The sequence below is a fragment of the Chlamydotis macqueenii genome, chromosome 13 (genome assembly GCF_036417535.1).
Source record: "Chlamydotis macqueenii isolate bChlMac1 chromosome 13, bChlMac1.mat, whole genome shotgun sequence".
Taxonomy (NCBI): domain Eukaryota; kingdom Metazoa; phylum Chordata; class Aves; order Otidiformes; family Otididae; genus Chlamydotis; species Chlamydotis macqueenii.
In genome coordinates this window covers 1,471,548-1,494,021 of record NC_141568.1, presented here as the reverse complement: position 1 = coordinate 1,494,021, position 22,474 = coordinate 1,471,548, and the positions used below count along the sequence as shown (strand labels likewise).

The 22,474-nt window shown below is 45.4% G+C and overlaps 1 protein-coding gene across 3 annotated transcripts in view; it reads right to left on the bottom strand.

The window, feature by feature from the left end:
• The window catches only part of ANKRD11 (ankyrin repeat domain 11), a 141,256-nt gene that overhangs the window by 115,589 nt on the left and 3,193 nt on the right, over positions 1–22,474 (bottom strand). The gene's annotated exons all lie outside the window — the stretch shown is intronic.

Sequence of the window (22,474 nt, the reverse complement as noted above, 5' to 3'; positions counted from 1 at the left end):
CTACAAACAGGCATGTTTGAGGGTTTGCAATATGGAAGAGCAGAGAGCTTGGGCAAAGCCACATGTAAAGCACTGTCTTATTCCAGATTTTTTACGTCTGTGATGAACCAACCCCCCTCCAGGTGTCTGCTCAGCATTCCCAGGTTCTTACTCCTACTTGTAAGGGACCTGTAAATATGGGAAAAGTCAATCTATGCTCTAAGCAAAAAGGCAGAACTTCTTCAAAATGTGTTAGACGCGTCAACAGCAAGGCCTGAGCTTCTGCTGCACTGAGCTACAGAGAAGTGGCTCAACAAGGAACTATTTAAAAGAAACCAGGAGATGTGGGACTGCAACTGCTAGAGCCCGGCCATGCCAGGCGAGCAGCAGTACCCACTGAAGTTCTCCTGGTCTGCACAAACAGGTCAGAGGGTTAACTGCCAACCCCGCACACTGCCTGCTGCCAAATTCCCCCCTCAAACTCCCCTGTCCTCTAGATTCTCTAAATGACACCCAGGGACACCATGACCACCCCCGTTCCTGCTGACAATGGAAAATTTGGATTTCTTCCAAATCACCTTTCCCTCAAAAAGGAGAAATTCTAAAAATCAATTTTATACTCAAAAAATCACAGGTGCAGTTACAAATGAGAATTAAAAGTACAAAATACGTTCTTTTCAGCAAAACTAACTACTGCTTTTATTTGCATGCTCCACTGCCAGCTGCCCTTCCCCAGCTCACACAGACCACCTTAACTCCAAGATCTTCACATCCACCTCCTCCTCGTTACACTCTGTTTCTTCCATTCTTTTTCTAAAACCTCTCACGCTAACGCCTTTACCACAGAGCCACAGAGCTGCTTTGGGGCAGCTAACCACTCTTTTTTTAAACCTTGTTTTAACCAATTATTATTCTCCCAAATCCTGCCTGCGCAACTTTGAGGCCCGGCTGCCTCACGCCGTGCTCCGGAGTGCAATGCTGCTTTAAACAGCAACAGATTGAGTTTCCTGTAATCTTCTCACAACCTAGCAGTCAACAGGACTTGCCTACGCAGAGCTCATGACAAGCAGTTCACTTTTCTACTTCACTGCTGCCCATCCATCACCTTACAAACTGCTTCTCTGCCGTAGCTGGGTTTGGGCGCCGCCTTCCAACAGGACGGTTTGAAAGAACCGTCCAGGAGAGACATCTGGGCTAACCGGGACAGAGGGATGGCGGAGGAGAGCGGGAGCCCTGGGAAAGCCTCCTTTGTTTTGAGAAACTTTCACTCCCTGATGAAAAGTTGAAGGGGAGGTGCCCAGATGAGCAACACAGCTGCATCCAAGGCAGAGCCGCTACCAGCTAAGCTAAGGGAGTCTCAGTGAACCACAGTGAAAAGGACTAGGTCAGAATAAAATAAAAAACCAACAGGAACACGTAAGGGCGCATGGTCCTGACTCAAAGAAAGGAAAATCCTGTTGCAGGTAAGCTTTCCTGCAGCAGGTAAACTTTTCCAGACAAGCAAAAGGGAAACAAATGAAAGTTTGCTGACATTTTTCTCTCAAAAGAGCAAAGGAGACAAAGACACAGCTACCTCACGGTTTTTTCCAACGCAAGTGAGTCCTGTGGCACCGACGGATCCCCGATAGGGAACCACATCCTGCGCGGTACGACGACAATACTTGCACAGCACCTCTTCCAGCATGATTCCCTGACCCGTTTTATTATCTTCTCCTCCACAAGTCACAGCTCTAATTGGGGCCATCCACTTAAAGAGAGATAAGAGAGAAACTGGGGGGAAAAAGCTGAACTTCCAGCTATGCTACCTGGAAAATCAGTAGTGCTGCTGGCTGATGGGAGCGACTATGATCAACTGTGAACAAAATTATCATGAAAGCCTACGGAAATCCTGTCCCATGACATATCGATACACAATTTTGAAGATCTATTTACATCTGCTTCCTGGCCTACAAATAGCAATTTTATTCATTACTTAGCTCGCATATAAAATACACATTAAGTACTGTAACACCGAAATAGTGAGCACATGCAAGCCAAGTCAGTTTCACAACAAGCCAGCAGTCTACCATTTGTTAGTGAAATGGTTATCAAATTACCTACGCAGTACAGCAAAAGCTTCAGCAGAAGGTGCCCAACAGACAGATCATGGGCCAACCTGACTGGTCATTTGTATTTGGGTCACTCGCACAACGTTCCTGTTGTGCAGAATCCAACATTTCAATTTATAATTAACCTTACTTCCAAAATCCTAAATTATAATTAATAACATCGACACATTTATCCATCCAATTTTCTTAGCCTTTGTCTGATGAAATCTATCGCTTCACAAACGAACTTTACTGTCCCTTCTGTGAACTTACACCACCGACCGCCGGACGACGCTCAGGCGCGTGCCAAGCTTGCTGCAGCTACACAGAAACCACTCTGCAACGCAAAATGGTAGACATTCCGCCTTCCTTTGCGCTGAAACGGCAGCATAAATACCGAATCATTAAGCATCCAAGGTGACCAGACTCTGGTTTAAAACAGGCTCAGTCTTACAAGACTTGAGATGCTTTACTTCATATTAACATGAAGTAATTTGGAAAGTCTGGGTAAGCAGACAGTTCAATTAAAAAAAACTAAGTTTTTCAGCCTCTACATTCTCCCACCAACTTCTGTTCTTCAACACGTAGTCCTCAGCAGTTCCCTGCTGATCAGTTATTGATTCCTCTTGCTGCACTCCCACACAGATCAGTAAACTTCAGATTTACAGCACACAGTGCAACTTTCCCTGGCATTCATTGAAAAAATTGGGAATTAAGGAACTCAGACTTCTTTAACTAAAGGATACCTTGTAACTTTACCGGAATCAGTATTTGAAGATGGAAAATGCTTTACAATCACAAGAAGTGATCCAATAAAAACCAGTATACTTGCATTAAGGTTAGCTATAGACTATTGCGGGCAGGCAGCTAAGATCTGGCACGGAACACGAACTGGTTCCAGGAACAAGGCAGGAGGGGGCTTCATGGACTGACGGCAGCCAGAGAAGAATAAACCCAGATCTGAGGTTTTGTATTTACAGAGGTATAGAGTCACTTAGAAGGGCCTCTACGGAAAAGATTCAACTATTTTATATATCTAGATATTCCTAAATTTGATCAAACAAATGCTGAAAGGGTTCTACTTAAATACAGGAAGCAGGAAAGAAGCTGTTTGCTGAGGTCTCATTTCAAACAGCCGTGAGACCAGCCTCCCGACAAGCAAGTACATTTCTTCTTAGTAGTGCTTCTCTGAACCAAAAATCTGTGTTTTGGTACAAAGACAGACTTGCATCAGTTCAGATTTATGATGACTCAGAACTAAGAAGCGTAACAGGATACCAGTACGAGATCCAGGTTCTGGTTTAGACCAAAATCTCTAGGGAGTAGGTTAGCCTTTTTCCAGAGCACTCATCTGCTTCCCTCCAAATAACGTAAAGAGGAGACAGAATTTCAATGCGGCATCTCTCGGAGGGCTTCAGTGAAAACACACGCTGGGAAGCACGCAGGACACCAGTGAGCTCACGCTTTCAGATCAGCTCCATTACCTCGGATACAGCACTCAAGGAGGTACGAGTACACTGGATTTGGAGGGGGGAGAAATCCAGAAATGTTTTCCCATGCACTCCATAGGCACGCCAAGAACTCGGCGACACTGCCTGCACAGCTTCACACGGCACCCCGTATACAAACACTCATCTTTCACCCTGCTGAAATGATGGAAGACTCATTCCCAGAAGTCGCAAAATCACATTACAATTCAAGAATCTGAGAAAACGGGGTGTGGGGGGAAGAGAATCCATAAGCAGATAACACTACAAACATAGTACTTATCAACTACCTGCCTTCCAGGAATAGTTGTAGATACTTTCTGCAACAACAGGGATTCTCTCCCTGCCTGTTACAGCACCCAAGTCGGTTCAGAATCCAAACGACAAGTGCTGGAGTACGGGGAAGAAATCACAGCGCCACACAGACAGACACAGCGCAGCAACTGCTGCCTCCGCTCCTTTCTGTAAGTTCTGCTCACAGCCCTTGAGAGCCCAGAACAGACCTGCCCAGCGCAGCAGTGAAAGCTTTCCTCCGGCCCCACGAGGGGACATACAGCTCATTCAGATCATCAGGTTTGTGGCAATTTCCCTCAAGAGCCTGGAAAAATACACGCAGACCACTACATCGCTCGGGACTATTTAGAAAGAGAAAAGAAGAGGTGTTGCACTGGAGATCTGAAGCAGGGGAGAAAGAGCTGTTTCCAAGAAATAAACGGAAACTACAGATAAATAACACGGCTCTAACTGAAAAGCCCTGCATCCTATCAGTAGCTTCCAGACCAACCACCTCTAAACACACATGTGCTGAGCAAAGTTACGTTCAGCGGGACCAGATCACACGCACCCATGCGTGCAGCTGCTGCTACACTTTACGAAGACATTCCTATTAGTGGTGTGAGCTGCAGAAAGTGCCTTCCTCTAGAATCCACGAAGGGGAAAATATTTCCTCAGCAACCATGATACCCGACTGTGCTCAATTACCGAAGTGAAAATTCAAAGTGCAGAGTGAATTCCACTAGTGCGTAAAAAAAACCCCCAACCTTTCTGTGTGCTTGATTGTGACAAAATTGTAGCATCAAGTAAAATTTAATTTGATAGCTTTCAGAAACTAAGTAGGCAGTATATGCTTGGCCTCAAAGTTCCTTTATTTTGCCCTGCAGATAGTATGTATGCTGAGATCTACATTTTTTAAAGCTCCTGTCATCTCTGCCACTTGATAAAAATATAAAATAACCTGATACTGTCCTCAAAAACACAGATCAAGACACTTAGGTGTGGGCTGAGGAGCCTAAGGCTCAATTTACCCCACCAAAGCAAGTAAGCAGGAAGGGAAAGATGCAGTTCTTTTGGAGCCAAATTGTCATGTAAATGTTTTAACTGAAAGTCTGACTCGGACAATGCAGTCCGCAAGAAGCTGGGGGTTGACAACAGTCTAAATTAAGGAACAACTAAGCTGTTTAGAGACCTCCAGGGAATGAAAAGAACCCAGGACCTGTAACGTCAAATAACCAGTTTCAATGTGTTTCAGGTATTCCCCAAGATTTGCGCTTTTTCCAGTTCATTAAACGAGACTGGTTACAGTACTTACACACTGACACGAGAATCCGACTCGGCCTCCATCACCAGTATTCTTGGCTGACCCTGAGGAATTATCGCACACCACTGTTGTCTACTTCAGAAATATTCCAAACATCATGTTTGCAAGAAGAATGGGAAAGGCCGCTTGTGCACGGTGCATTTCTGTCTCTTTTTATAGAAATGAGACTTGAGAAGCTCACGTAAAAATTCTGGAGTTCATTTCAGTAGGGCAAAAGATAGTACAGACCTGTTTAACTGCTTTTATGCTTGAATTGTATTAAACTAAAAAAAATAATTATCATCCAAAGCCTAATGTTTCAGAGTTTAACCCTTGCAAACAGACACCAAGCAGCTGAGCAATAAAATCTGAAGTTACTGGCCACTCCAACTTGATTGTTGTTTATCTGTTCATATCGGACATTTAAAGTTCTCTGTCCCTCAAGAGTATCCCAAAATTGCCAAGCCCTAAAATTACACACCGCTTCTCCTGGAAAGATCCATGAAAGCAGCCTGAAAAGCACTTGGCACGGGTAAAAAAGTGGGGCTGTCAAAAGACCTTCAGCTCCCAGTGCAACCTGAAAGCTGAAGTCATTGAAGTAACCCGTTTTTTCTTGGCGTGATGTGGCAGAAGAGCAAAGCAAGCCTGAACAGTTTCCACTGAAGCAGATTTCTCAATTCTGTGCACACAGTTAAGAGTTCTGGAAATACACAAGCATGTTCCCTCAGCTCTCCTCCTTCACCCTTACCACCCTTCTGTGGCTTCTCTGATGAGTGGAAAGTATTAAGTCAAAATACAGTTTCTGCAGTTTCCTTAGCCAACCTTGGACTGAAGCTCAAGGCTACAGCTTGCCCTTCTGTACCAGCAAGCAGAGACAAGACTCTGTCTGCCGGTCTGGAGGACACGCAGTTTTCCACGCTATGATTTAGTCTGCGTAAGTTAAAAAAAAACCCTCCTCTAGTTCTAAAAAACATTAAACACCTTAAAGATTATGCTCTTTTATCAGCAAACGGATAAAGAAGTCTTAACTGTGCTAGCAGTACTTGCCTCACAACAGCATTATCTTACAGCAAGTGGCCATCTCTGTCACGGGTGGAAATAAAATAGTCAGGCACCCAAAAACAGTTACCCACCACCACTTCAGCAGCTAGGGAGCTACAGGCATCCTTGCTTGGCAGCCCCAGTGCTTCCAAATAATCCTCCAGACACCAACCATGTCTCTTTTTTAGAGCTCCAATACAAAATGTAATGACCTAAGACTGCTGGGTCTTTCCAGCCTGGCTGAATCTCTTCCAAAAAGATGCATCATCAGGCTCATTTCTTTATTAAGTGATCTGCATGCGCAAAGCAAAGATCCACTGTCTCGCTTCGGAAAAACACGTCATTATCACTGGTACACAGCAAAAACCAATATACATGTTAAGCACGTGAGAATGTGTTTCCAAGAAAACCATGGGCACAGAACAGCATCGTATCTGCTTTCAAACAACCTGAGCTGGTTAGCTATCCAGCCACTAAATCCAACACCAAGATGTACAGAACTCTCAAGCTGCTTATTTTAGTGTGTAGTAAGCTGCTAACACGTAAGCCATTTGGAAGAGACAGAGGATGCACAACGGCGTGGATCTTCAAAGCAGAACTGTTCCATTAATATTTTTAGTTCACATGAAAATGAGAAGGAATCGTTACCTCTGCATCCTAAACGCTTGCTGAGCCCCATCCGAAAAGCAGTAAATATCCAATCCAGTTATTCTATAGTCAGAGAACACCAAGACAGGATGAAACTGTTTCTGAAGTACAGCAGCACACGTGTGGACATGCAAAATGAAGGGAATAACATATTTGAAAATCAAACATTTTAGAAAGATCCAGGAAAAGACTTTCAGGTCAAGACAGAAACCAACAGACAGTGAGTTCAAGCGAAAGGCAGGAGGCAAAGACCACAAAGCTCTTCTTGGGCGTTCAAACAAGAATAAAGGAAAACTAGCACTCCTGGAATCAACAGCATGAGCAGTCATATTCCCAGATGCTGACAACGAGAAAGGTTTATGGGAAAACTAACTAAATTAATCAAGTACTAGACAAGTTAGTATATATTCAAAAGCTGCAAAGTTCAAGGTTTTAACAAAAACCAGCCAGAACTGTAACAGATTCATCTGGCAAACAAACAGAGCTGCCACTTTCTCCAGCTCACGTTTGTCATAGCCAACCTAGAAACTCACCAACTGCACTTAGAACCACAAATAACCCCAGTGACCGAGGGGAACTTCTACCATTTGAGATCTAAAAGACACATGATAAAGAATACGCTGACGTGTCATCAAAAGGGACACTCAGGTGTGAATTTTGAAGCCAGACAAAGGTACTGCCCATCTTTGAGAGCCCAGAAAATCCCACTGTGCTGAACAGAATGAAGCCAAGCTAAAAGATCTTGAAGTTTCAATCTGTCCAAATTAAGCTCCAAGATGCTGGCCTTCAGCAACCCAATGAAGACAAAAAGTATGTTCTCTGGAATTAAACTGGTAATTTAAAGTCAGGTCACATTTGTTGTCATATTTCAGGTCTCTTCCCCTTTTCATTCCTCCTAAACACAAGTCTGAAGCAGGACAAAGACATACGTCCCACCGTTAGACTGAGTATCTTCCCCACAGCTTTACTAAGAGCTCTTTACTCACCTGTCCCACTCAAACTCCCTTTGTAAGGGAAGGAAGGGTTAACCAGGCTACCAGGCTAGGAAAAGCGCCACTTTATTTCAAAATATCAGTCTGCAATTTCTTACTCTGTGCTCAATTTTAACACGTTGAGAAAATACAGACCATTCTCCAGAAGAAAGAAGGAGCGACAGACACATTTGTCACCTTTACAGTCTCAAATATTTGCAACCATGCAATTCAGTGGCAAATTGGATACAGGTTACTATTAATAACTGAACTCTTTCCTTTCCTCTCCGAAAGCTGATTTGTGAAAAGGATGCAGGCATCCCATTTTAACACACACTAATTAGCCAAGGGAGAGCCAAGGAAGCGATCGCTCAGCCTTCACGAACACACACGTAGTCTCTCTCAGAGAGGAAAAAAACAGAGCAAACTTATCCAAGGAGCGCACGATCACTCGCTCCAAGCAGCGGTATACAACCTCCTCAGCCGAGAAAATTACGTGTAGCCACACCAACACTGCAACTGGAGACTTCAACATCTCAGACACAGGTTTCTTTTTCTTAGGAATACGCAGGACTTGCTCACAGGCTCACAACCAGGGACGTACAGCCGTTACAAGGGTTTGATGACACCGTTACCTGTCATAGCAGCAAACCTGGCCTGATGACCCAGGACATCCCCAGAAAGTGATATGAAAAATGCAATTGTTAAAAAGTGCTCAAGTCTTGAGTCTCCAGAGTTATGACAAGTGCCTTACAATCACCTCAAATTACATAGCAAGGAGAAACCGTAAAGGAAGCGCCTCCTTGATTTACACACGGCACCTCTCCCCTATTGTCTAGGTCCTGGCAAGTTAAGGTCAGAATAAAACGAGTCTTTAAAAATACCACACAAATTGAAAGCACCTACAGCTTCCACTGATTATTTTTTCCCCTTCCATTATAAGCCCTGAACAGGTTTAAGTAGCAGTTGCCATCATTAAAGAAGTTGCTCCCCTCCCATTTTCCATTCTTCTGAAAAATGAACCTCCCGGCAGCAGCAGGCAGCGGTGATGAAGCAGCAGGCTGCTGCAGTCGCACCCAGCTACAGACAGCAGGTCTGGAAAACGGCACGAGGAGGGCACAGGCCACCTCAGCCACAAAGACTCGCCAGAGAGCACTGCTAAATAATAGAATAAGGAAGTCAAATGTCTGCCCGCGTACGTTAGCGGTACCTCATCTCCTCAGGAGGGGCTCAAGGGCCGCGGGTGAAGTTACCGGTTACAGCCGAGCAAAGTGGAGCAGGGAGATCTCTGCCCCCGCTCAGCTGCCGGATCCCCTCCTTCTCCCCCAGGCCACTTCTGGAGCTTGTCCGTAAATCAGCTTAACCTGCCAGCCCAGCAGAAAACCTACTCATCTGCCTCTGCCTGCTGGCCTCCCATCTCCGAAGGGGCTGAACCGGCTCCTGCGCCCCGGGAAGAGGCAGCGCTCGCCAGGGAGGGTGGGGGAGCCTGACCCCCCCGCAGCAGCGGTGAACCAGCTCCGGCCGTGCCATGAAACCACACCCCGAGAAAAATCTACAAACGCCTCCTGAAAGGGCATATCCCTTCCTTCAAACACATCGCCGTCCAAATAAACAGCACGGAGGGTGGCGAGGGAAGCACTCAGAGGACAAAAGGACAGAGTTAGGATTAAACCCAGTCCCTTGATCCCCGGCCAAATGGCCTACCCATAAGCCCACGCAACGTCCAGAGCCAATTCAAAACCCTGAGTGTGCTATACTTCAGGATATAAAATCATCTTTAGACACACATTTGAAGTGTTCTTTGCTCTGCTGGTGGCTAAAAACAATTCCTTTGTCATCAAATCTTGCTTCAGCAAGCTGACGTGACGTTTTTAACTCAGGAAATAAGATAATTACGGTTCAAGGTAAACAACTACAACCGTGCATCATAAACAGTTTCTAATTTTAAGCCCGAGTCCCTCTAATGCCATCCGTATTTTAAAGAAAGTTTCCTTACGCATGGTTTAGGTTGCCCGAGTAGCTTGCGACTGAGCCGTGCTGCTGATGAGCTTCCGCAGCACGTCTGGGGAAAACACGGGCAGGTGTGGCAGATAAAGCCTAGCAGATGCAGCAGGTGAGCTCCTGTATCCAAACCAGCCAAGGTAAGCCAAACATGAAAGGAGGAACACATACTCTGAATCTTAAATAGCTTAAGAGGTAAAAGCTGTGTCTCTTAGGAACACAAAGAAAACAGTCAGCACTGAGACCAAAGCTGCACACACTTACGCAATGCTTGCTGCAAGTCATTTTATATCCCAGCCCTCAAACGCCCCACTGCAGCTTCCCCAGTGGCACAGACAGCGAGAATTCAAGTCGTAACACGCCGCGAGAATATCAGCTAAGTTCGACAAGTTCGACACAAGGCAGTAAACTCACCTACAGCTATCTGTGCTGTGTCTAAACTGGCCCTTCTGCTACTGCTGTCATAAAATATGCTCCGAGTTACCGAGAAACAAAGCCTTACAATAAACAGAAGCATCACTGCTGTGACTTCGTCAGCCAGAAACGCTGAAGCACAACATCTGAGTTTGTCTGGAACTACAAGGAGGTATTGAGGGCAGCGAGCTGTCTGCCCCCAAGACGAATCATTACACATGGAGGTAGCAATAACTCCAAGTAGAGGTGTTAGCCTGGTAGGCTTTCATTCTTCCTCATCTGAAGAAAAAGAAGCACTAAATTACAACCAAATGAACACAGCTGAATGAGAGAACGTAGCAGGGCGAGACCCGATACAGACAAAGCACTCTTAAACAGTTGTGCTCAGAAGAGACAGAAGTGGTCAGAACTATTCCAACAGCCAGTTGCAGACCGACGCCGCTTCGGCAGAAGACTAAACAGTAAAGGGGAATCACGTGGTGAAGCCTGTGCGGCTTGGGAGAGCTTGCTCCTCCAAAACTTTTCATCACTAAACATTTTCAAACAACCCCACCCCATTTCTGCTATTGTTGTCAGAGAGGGAATTCCAATCAGAACAATTATTTCCACCACATTTTTCTGTTAGAAGAAGAAAAATGGTAATACTGCACAGCAGAAACACAATTTATGCAGTAGTTCATCTAGCAACACAAGCCTCCCTCCTAAAGCAAAAAGGATTAAGGTGCCTCGAGCCCTCGTGCAGCAGCACGGATGTATTTTTAGACACAAGCACTTGAAGGCAGCAATATGGTGGAAGTCTCCCAGGTTGAAGCTAGCTGTGGGAGGTTAATCTCTCTACACCCTGGAGAGGGCCGTTCATTAAGAGGCTGTTCAGAGCAGAAGGAAACAATTCACCCACTCCCTGGAGAAATCCCTCTTCCCACGACTGCACACAAGGCAGCTCCTCTGAACTCTCCACCGCCCCACACACCATCCCAATTTGCACCATTTTCTTGGTACGAGCACCATGTCCAGGCTGTGTTAGAAAGCACTCCTCTCTTCCAGATCCCTAGCACAACTAATGGAGCCAAATTCAACGCTGACTCCAAGGCACAACATAGGATGCAAAGTGGCCTGAGGTCAACCCAAGTGTCCAAGAGAAGGAGGCAGTAGAATGACAGCTCAGCTTTCCAATGTTTTATCTGTAATTAACATTATTTCATGACTTCTGATAAGGTAACGTCTTAGCCGTCAGAGCAAACCCAAGTGCAAGTCAGTGAACCTTAAAATATTCTCAAAGCGAAGCTCCAGAAAGTCTCAAATACTCCATCAGTCACCAAAGCCACTCTGCCCTTCTCTTGCTAAAGAATAAATGTTTAACCCAATTATCAGGTAAAGGAGTCTGTTCAGTGAGTCCACAAAGGTAACTTAATCACCACACGCTTTAGTTTATACCTACAACTGTGCTCACGTTGCAAGTCATCCAGCAAGCCTTCAGGACCACACCTTCGGAAATAAACACCGCCACGGTTTGCTCAGACAGCTGCCTCAGACCTGGGACGAAGTCACAGAACAAGCTGTGTCCAAGTCAGCCGTCACACGCACCCATTCACACTCGGACCATGGGGTCACGCGCAGGGGGGTTGGTTTGTTTCAGCGTTAAGCAGATCGCCCGGCTCTGCTCCATCAATACAACGACATCTCCCAACCTGAACCACAGGCTGAACAGCCTCCACACACCTCCACCTTCAGACCCATACCGGGCTGCTCCCATGGTATCCGGAAACACCTACACCAGCTCAGAAAATTGCTTCCTAACATTTTCTTATGCTATTACTTATTTTAGTACCTAACTCTCAAATAAACTACTTTCAAATTATAAAGCATTTTATATGGATCACCTGATTTTTGGGTAGCTGAAGTAAAGCCAAATGGAATGAAATCCAGATAAACCCATAAATTACAGAGAGTAAGTGTTCACCATTTCATAAATTGCCAGTCTGACTGTCCCACCTGACAGCTCAGAGACACTGTCATTGTCAGAATGCATTACCTACCCCTTTGAAGAGCTCCATTTCGGTATCCCAAATGTGTCACTAAAGAAGACAAATTAATGGTCAATTTTGAGGATTTATGTGACAACAGGCAGGGGAGGAAAAAAAAAAAAAAAATAAGGGAAAATGCAAAAAGTCTACAGGAGGCCCAAAAGTCCTGACTACAACCAAGCCATTTCTCAGATTTTTGTTTAAATTAGATTGGCCTTTGACTGTGAATCACATCTGCCTCTTCTAAACAGCAAAAGAGCACCGACACCGTACAGTGAAAGATACAGAAACACGCAAAGGGAGACAGAGGTGAGCAACATCTGTCAACACGGCTACTCCATACCCACAGCACACACTGTGCTTGTACACCTCAAAACCGGTTCATTTGTAACAGCTCACAGCTTTCATGGAAGGCAAGCAAAATTATACTAAAATAGGGTGTGTAGGTATAAGAAAAATAAAGCTGAATTCAGCCCTGCCTCCCCTCCTTAGCCCTACATCCTCCAAATGCTTTCAGTAGGATGTTATCACCACTTGTTTATACGCCATTGCAGAAAAAAAAATGCTCGCTTTCTTAATACTGCATTACAGAACAAAACGTTACTCAATTCTTTCTGTAAAGTACCAAGAAATAACTGTGAGACCATATGCATCTGAAAGCATCCACGTGCTGGAGTAATCCGGACTTACGTAACCGACAATCAGCGTCTAACCGCGGAGAGCAGGAAAGAAAGGGCCAACATACACACTTTCTTTGAGACCCAAACCCAAACTAAAAATTCCTGTTGAAGAGTTTGACTCGGGAGGCAAGTGAAACGCACACCGCTAAGTGACAATTTAAGGTTTCTGCTGTGAAAATACACAGATAAAAGAGGTTGATTTTCACTCCTTTAGCTCATCCTGTTAAGCAAAAATGAATCATTTGCTAACTGACAGTTCAGTTTGAACCCATCCCATCACGATTCTTATCTCGGTAGCTGGAAAGCGAGTCTTTCCAAGGCTTCAACAAGCCATGGACAAAGGCAGAGATCAGCACCCTCCTGTTTTCTCAGGGCATCCTAAAATGCCAGGCACAACTGGAGATCACACTGTACTTTACCCCAAAGTCACAGTAAAGACACGAAAGCACCTGCTCCTACAAGCTGACAGGATCCACTGCGGTCCCCAGCCCCACCCAGACGAGGGCAAAGCCCACCACTGCGCAGTGTACTGCAGCGTACTGTAACGCAGGGGTAGCGTCTAACACCCCAAATCACCTCTGCCTTCAGACGGCCCCACCGTCTTCAGCTCCCTCCCGCCAGCTGCAGTGGCCATATGTAACGCTCACATCTGCATTTTTGGAGCCTGGGGGTTCTTGAGTGGAAGTAAATCAAAGGGAAACGTGGGCTCTGTGCAGAAGAACAGCAGCCGTGGCATGAGGCTGACGTGCACAAGGCAGCCAAAACCGAGAGGTTCAGAACAGACCCAAAACCCACAGACAGGCAACAAACGTGACTAAAACCCACCCTCACCCCCTTTCTACCCGCTCTTAGCCAAAAGAAAACATTTTTTTTTTCCTTATAAGAGTGGTTAAACGCTTTGGTATCACTCTGTGAGACAAAGCTCACTGTTCTTAGTTGCAAAGCTTGAGGTGGAAGAGAGGTGTTTGTCCAGCTGCAACCACCTCCATAAAGACACAGACGCATTATTGTGAAAAGCAAGTCAACTTTTCCTGCACAGATAAGGATAACAAATGTTTCACCGCTGTGTTTCAAACGTTTAAGAGCTTAAACCGAACCACAGGAAACGGCATTACTAGTTAGGCTACTACAGCAAATGAAACAAAAATTGAAAATGAAGTCTAACTGACATTAAATTTAAGCAAGCACACATCAATTCCACAATCCTCATAATATACAGACAGTTCCGACGACAAAACTTCTGCAGAACAGAAAAGCACCCTTGGTAACTCTGAATATTAAGCAGAGGTACCACAGGCATCTTACAGTTTATATAAATAAAGTGCCTTCTGCAAAGAATCATGGTTCCTTCAGCGAGAACTGCAGCATGATTAACAGAGGTCCATTATAAAGGCAATGCATAACCTAGCTCCTGTGAGTAGTCACTGCCACATCGGACTCTGTTTCCATGGCAACCAGGCAGGAAAATATAAAGCAAATTACAGTTAAATGAAAATTATTCTCCATGACAATATATGTTAATGCAGGAACATTTGCAAGGGCATTCTAGATAAAATGTTTACATTCACACATGTGTTTAGAAAAATAAATAAAAAGCAGGCTATAACGGCTAATGGATCATCTAAAGATAAGGATTTTTTTCAACTTTTAATGTATTCTGCATAGAATTCTTCAAGCTAACAAAATGGAAAACAAACCACCTTAACAAAAGGTATTTGCACATTTAGCTACAGTATCTACTCTTTAAGAAACAGTTTTTCAGAAGATCTAACATGTACGTTTTTGAATGTTGTGATCCTTTAATTTTCCTGGCTGCAAACAAAGAGCACATTTATACCTCCTCACCCCAGGAGAAAATGTTTTAAACTCAGAGGCTAAGTCACTCAGAATATTTAGAGATCTGACTGAAACTGGAATAGTGACTTATTTTAACCAGCTCTAACTTACTTACTCAACACTGAAAAGTGTTTCATACCTCAGAAGTCGCAGCGTTGACTCTACAACCAGGAGAGCCTTCTACCTCCCCATGGTTTAAAAAGCGGTCAATGAGAACGCGTTGTCCGACCGACCCACAATTGAGGCTTTAAAAGGTTATCCTACTCTCCTACCACGACCACTTAGCCTAAACAGCCTTTTTTTTTTTTTACGGAATGTATCTCAGTTTTTAAACATCTTCTGAAGCACAAAGTTAATTGGAATGAGGCTCGTTCAAGAGGCAGCCACTTATTTTTTTAACTCACTTGGCTCATACCCCAAAGAAAAGCCCAAAGAAAGTAGGTTATAAACTGACTTACAGTCTCTTTTCCACTCTGAAGCGCCACGTTTTAAGAACAGTTTAAAATACTGCATCGGAAAAAAGCACCCCTCTCAGCCGCGTTTCACGGTTCCCGCTGCCAAGTTCCTTTCCCATGGAAATGGTCTGCCTGTTCCGCAAGTAACACAGGTGCAGGTTTCTTAGGAAGACCCAGAAAGAGCACAAGGCACTTTTTGAACCCATCTCAGTGAACTGGGAACACAGAAGACGGCATTCACTCCGCTGGCAGATCTGAACTTACTCCGTACACGCTCCCACTGACCTCTGCATCTGCCTCTTGCCTCCACCTACAGAACAATACTTGAATCATGAGGATCATAACTTTTTATGACAGTGGGAAAACTGCAATATTCTCCACAAGTTCACTCCACCCTGCACATAAAACTGCTCATAGGTTCAACCATAAAGCAAACTACCTTCTTTGAAGTTCGACTTAAAGCCCTGCACACGTTATAAAGCTGCTCTGAAAAAATGCAGCGTATTAACATTGTACATAACCACACTCATGGAAGGCATCACTCGTTAATCATCTGCTGTGACTGTTGACAAAAGCAAGTTAGGTCAGAAAGTATCTGGGTAACAAAACTCTTTACAGGTGAGCTCGGGTTACCCACAAACACGAAATTCGCATACCACCAAATATATTCCAGTCATGCTCCGCTTTCCCCGAGGATCACTTGCTGCAGAGCCCACAGCAGCGTTACCGTTATCATTTCAACTAATTTAGTCACTGATCTCAGCACAACCATGACTCCCTCCACCCCTCTCTCTACCGTGACATGCAGACAATCTCCATACAACGCAAAGGAAACAGCTACAAATCCTAGACTTAAAAAAAAAAAAAAAATACAATCTGCAAATCAAATACACTACAGTAGCAGTTGCTAGGTTCCTTTAAAACCTCCACTAATTGCTAGGATTGCGTTTCTGCTGAAGCTTCTTGCTGCAGCAGTGGAGCGGTTGAATGTTGTTTTCACAAAAGAACTTCTAAAACCACAGGCTGCGTGTCTGCAACAGCAAGTATTTCTATTCCGGGCACAAAGCAGATTACGCGTACGCACACCGGCCCCACTGGTCGTGAAGCAGATGAACCCCACCGGGCCAGGCTACCTTCCGGATGCCAGAGCTATAGGTCAGGCACCCTGCTTCCATCCTTCTGCGGAGAACTGGCTTACTGTGTCAAAATGCATCCACATTAGCAAAGTCATTTTCTCTGCAAATGTAAGCAAATACACGCTAACATGAAGTAAAATGCTAAAGAAAGCCATGCAGCTTGCAGCTTTCCAGCCCTAGCAAACAGCAGGGGGTCCAGGGCAAAGCCAGCCTGCTAGGCACTACCAGGGACGCAACGCTGCCAGCGGACCTCCCGTGCACCCTCCTCTGCTGCAAGCTGCATCAGGTGTTCCAGCACCGGAGGGACAAGATAGCAACTCAGAAGACACCATCAGAAGGATCGCCGCAGATCTCCATTACCTGCTCCATAACAGTAAATTCTGCCTACAACTGTTACTGGTGTTGTCGTGGAAAAGAGCCCCATCGCTCAAGTACAGGATGGATCCGTAAGGCAGAGGCAAAGGGTTGATCTAACCAGAGACAAGAGGTGGTGATGGCGACGCAGAAGAGGCAACGAGCCAGCAGTGATAAGCACAGCAGCAGGCCCAAGCTGCCAGCACCCCACACCCTCATGCCTGGCAGAAGCCTCCAGGCCCTCAGATCCTTCACCTCTCAGCACTACTGCAGCTTCACTCCATTTTCAGGCCCTTTCCTCCCACCGTGCAAAAACAAGGCCCAGATCTCGAGAGGGAGATGAAGAGGCAGGATGATCTCAGAGGGAAGGAGAAAGGCAGGAACAGACGGGAGGGAACATCAAAAGGCAGAGAGGCTAAAATTAGAGACAAGAATTCTGGATGAGGAGGACCAAGACGAGAGCAGAGAGCTGAGCAGAACCTCCATCAGATGAGGCTCCTGGGAAGGGGGAGGGACAGACAGAAAGGAGAAGAAATACTACGGTGGGTGAAGTACGGGAAGCTAGCAGACAGAACAGACTGCAGAAGCAAATTCAGCATTTTAAGACTACAACCTGTAGCTTTCTAACTAAGGAGCACTACTCAGCACACCAGGAAAAAGCCACAAAGTTGACTTCTCATCCAGTCTCTTCTCCCCTGGATGAGGGCTAACTCAAAGGCAGTTCAGCTCTCACCACAGAACAAGTTTAACACCCTGGCACCAGCGCTGATCACAGGGGAAGGCGATATAATTCGCCACCATCAGCCACAACAGAGAACAGCTCTGAGTAGCACAGGGCACCTCAGACCCCGGTCAGAAAGCCAGAAGCCTTCTGGGCGGCTGGCAAAATGGAGAGCGTTGAACAGATCAGAGACCGGACGGTCATCACGCAGCACCCCGGCGCGTGCCAAGAGGCAGGCTACAGCAAGGAAGGACACTAGAGAAGATACTGCAGTTATCAGCAATCCTAATTTTCAAACCTACCCCTCTCTCACATGCCCTTTCTAAGCTTGTAGAAGAAAAAAAACGCATGAGTCAATGGTCAACGTTCACAGAGTGCAGGTTTTCACTGTCAAATGCGGCCAGCGCATTCAGCCCTCGGACTGCTCAGAAAGGTGAGGTTTTACACACAGGAGTGCCCAGGCTTGCTCATTACAGACTCCCAGGCCGGTTCGGATAAACGCATCTGCCTGTGCCTAGCAAGATGAAACCAAGGAGACCGCTAGCTATGGGAAGCAGCCAAACGCTGTAACTAGAGCACCAGCTCGCCCAGTGGTATTTAAACAACGACAGCACAGCCACGAGCAGGATGTTTGTTTCCCCCCATCCACCTCTATCTCTTCCCAGCATCGGCAGGGCTAATCCCACCCATCTAGCTAAAGATATCGCTATAGCGGTACTTTATAAATAGGCTCACATCTCCAGTCCATCCCATGCCTGACGCAACGGCAGAACGGCAGTCGGCGCAGCAAGCGGTGTGTGTTGTTACGACAACGCTGACATTTCACAATCTGCAACAGCCATCATCGTGCAGAACGTGGAAAACACCAGACCGAAAGTGTAAAGTCTACCCAAAAGATTACTGCTAAGATTACTGCTTTTCACAGGACACGGTCACCGCCACAGCCGGCAGGCTATCAGATCTGTTACCTCCTCCCTCTGGAAGGCAGCTATCAGGAGACCATTCCCAGGAGAACGTCTTGGAACTTTATCCTGGCTCCTCCTGGACCTAACCGGCCTGCAGAAAACCCAGCTACTTACTAGTAACTTGGAGCTCCTGGTACAACTTGTTTACACAGAGCAGGTCATAGGATAGGCTGGAAGGTGTAAGCAGGATATAGTTTTTATGGCTCTGAACTCCTGCCCAGATAAGCTGATAATGCTCTGTGCTCAGGGGGAGGGGAGCACTTTCATGTGTGCTTTATTTAAAATGAAGACGCACCATGAACTGCAGTTAAGCATTTTATACCTAGTAATGAAGTTTCCATTCACCTTATTTTCCTTTAAAGCTATTTAATGTATTTTTTTAGGAGTTCCTAATTACATGTACTTTCATTTCACACCAAGATACTCAGAGCAGCACAGTACTTTGAAAGCCCAGCTCTCTTCAGCCTCTTGCTGCACAGGCTGCCAAGCCTCCAGGGACAGGCTGCCTCTGGATTGTGGTGAATTTTTTAGAGGGTAACATCTCCCTCCTTTGCCATGCCCGAGACACAATTTGAGCAGCTTTATGCTGCTCTAAAGGTAAATTATTTTAGACTCTTTCTATACTGCAAAGCTGGCAGTCTCTTAAAAAAAAATTACAGAGCCAGCTTCCTTCAGTGTTTGCTTCCCCTTCCGCCCCTGCTCACCCACAGCCATCTAACCGCCCCACCGCGACACCCTGCAGGCACCAACGACCTCAGCCGAGGGCCTGAAGCCTACAACAAGGACCACCTTAGCATTTTTCTCAGAGCAAATTCAATACAACAGGAGAGGAAAGCAGATGCTTTCTCACCGTTCGTGTTGGAGAACACCACCAGTTCCCCCAGGACGCAGCCGAGACAAAGCTGCTTTTACGCATCCTAAAAAGTTTTCTACCCTTTCCATTTTCAAAGTCTGTAAATTCTGATGCTAAAGAAGAAACAGGCATGCATGTCACTCACATATGAACTGAGCTTGGATACTCTTGCGCTTAACAGCACAATTAGTATTTTAACGTTCCCACAAAATACTGAATGCTGAAACCTTTGGTTTACTAGCACAAACACAACACACAATCAATAGTTTGCTCCTGCCACCGCGACGATTTACAGTGGAAGATTTATTTTTAAAATACTCATTGGATAAGTTTGGTTTTCTTAAGAGACAGAGGAAGAAAGGCTGCCTACAGATTTTTAGAGGATAAATAATTCAATGCACGAATGCCAAGGGCAGTCCTGCACACATCCATATGGCAGGGACAATGCAGACAGTAATGTATGCTTCACATCACCACCCTGACAGTGCCTTCAACCCTGACCTAGAAAAAAAACATCGCTTTCTTCTGGCTGCAACAGCTAATTCACTCTCTGTCGTTGCTACCCACGACACTGAGGACTACTGCACGCTGGGTGTTTACTTTGGGGTAACGTCTCTCAGCTCCTCGGCCTTCGCAGCCTGCAATTTCAGCCTCTGTTCACAGCAGCTACACCGTGACGAGGAGAACAGCTTATTCACATGATGAAACCAAGAAAATGAAGATTAACCAGAAGAGAGACGGGTTTCGGAAATCCTCTTTGGCAGCTCACGTCTTTTCACTACCAAAACTGAAAGGGGCAGGAAAAGCCAGGATGGTTTCTCATAGGGAAGGTCTGGCAAGACGCTGGCGGTGCCCAAAGAGAGCTGGCGTGGAGGGAGGGGGGAGGCTGTCCCGCTGACAGCCGGCACCCACCATCTGCCCGAGCTTCAGGGCTCCCGCACCGCGCCTGACGGACACAGGACCACGCAGATCGCACTGACGGCTGTGACGAGGCAGGAGAGGGAAGAGGCTGCTCACCAGGAAGGCCTCCCCTCCACAACCCTCAGCCAGCAAACCTGCAGTTGCACTCGTTTCACGCTCCCAGAATTAATTGTACAGACATCACCCTGCCCCACTGTCCTATTTCGGTGGCGATTCGATCATTTCTCTACATCCTACAGTTTGGGGAAAACATTAAAGAATCGAGAGGAAGAATTCCGGAGCCCAAAATACCTGATATAATTAACTGCACCTTCTAACAAGATTATTTCCTTTTCTGACCCCAATTACTCCTTCAGTTTATGAAACAGAACTCATATACGCAGAAATGTTAACACCCTAAAGAGTCACATAAACAGAAAAAAGTCTGAGGGCACCATTATAAACAGAGTTAATGGAACTCAGCGATTGGAAATGGATCTTGAAAGCTGTCAGATCAAAGCAAGATCTTTCTCATGTAAGGACTGCATTACCCTTGGAGCCGCGGAGCTAATACCGTCTATAAAAATATTTTGCTCAAATAAGTTAAGAACAGCAGCGTTTCATCTGTCAAAAGGTGCGAGGCTTTTATGGGATTAGCCATTCCACATACAGCATAAAAATTAGAACAGATTTTTAAAAGCCCTCAGCTCAGCTGACGGAGACTACACAGAGCAATGTGTGCCTGCTTTCTTCACACACGCTACACGCCGAACAGATTTTTTCACTGCTATTAGCATTTAAGCTTCTTTTTTTTTATACACTTGTAAAGGATTACAAATTGGCATCACCTATAACTAGCCACAGATGAAGCCAGCACCACCACCCAGACTCAGACAAATTCAGATTTTTAAATACTCAGCAGTTGCATGAGAAAACACACCAGAAAACACCCGTTCCCACGTGGGAAAGTTTGAAAATTCCAGGTGCAGTCGAATGCACTCAAAAACAGCCTCCAGACCACGGCCGCTGACAGCTTCCTGCCCCGCTCCACAGCAGGATGCCAGAGACAGCATTTTGCCCAAGCACACTTTAATAAAGCGCTAGCTGCACAAGCCCATACTGCTTACGATGCCTGTGATTTCAAATAATTGACTACACAAGCTTTCCTTTAACATTTATGTGAGTATTTTTTATGACCACGCATCAGTGGCATACAAATTACATAACACTTGGCTGAGAACCCCAGCGCTCTGCATCCGCAGAAAAAGCGGCTCCGTGCCGCCAATCTCTCTCGCAGGAAAAGGAAAATATTTAAAAGCTGCATACAAATCATTCCTGTAAAGTGCCGTGCAGACTGTTTTAAATTAGATGGGGTAAAAATATATGCGCGTTTATCACGAAACGCTAAAATCTTTGCTATGGAGACACCAGTTTCTCTCCACAGCCTTTTACAACCGGAATGCATCTCACTCACGACAGAGGCAGCAGACAAGCCACCTTTACCAGAGCCTCATCACGGAAATGCGATTAGAATAACAACAACCGCCATGTAAATATTTCCAGGCATTACTGACTTTGCCCTACTGAAAAGCAGTAGTACCTGTCACTACTTGCTATGGCCTACCGCCATTAAATCTTAATACCAAGGAGGAATTTCAATCCGTAAGGCAGACTGTCAAGCCTGAAATTCAAGTACTCCGCGCGGCAGGACGAAGAGGGGCTAGCCGCGCAAGAAAGCCGTCACTCAGTCATTTTCCCAAATGTAATTAACCAGCTCTGGCCCTGCGCATTTCCTTCCTTCGGAGAAGGATTTCTTCACCAAGTAATTAGACTGTCCCAGTTAAGACTCAAGTCATCACCGAACATATTTTCCCCAAAAAACAAAGCTACATGCATGCTTACGGAAGATTCAACTGCTATTTCAAAAAAACAGTGCAGCTTCCTCACGGTAACTAAAAGCTGCTCTTAGTTTTTGCCTTAGTCACCCTGTGGATCTAAAACTCCCCAAAACCAATACACCATGGCGGGAGCCCCCAGAATCCTGGTTTTATTCCCACACTTGAGACACTTCAATATTACAGGGTATTGCCTTCTTTTAAGGTACAGAAAAGCAGGAGGTTAAAAAAAAAATAAATAAATAAATCTTAGTACTTCAAACATATGTCCAAAAGCCACAACATAAAGACAAAGAGTGCAGATTAAATGCTGTAAAGATACATTTGTCAGGAGCCTTCCTTTGAAGTATCTGCAGGAAACGCTGTCATCATGCAGCCATGTTACAATTACACAGTTAAAATAATCACCACCAGTTGTAAGCAGTCCATCTGGTTTACTGAAAAGGGAACA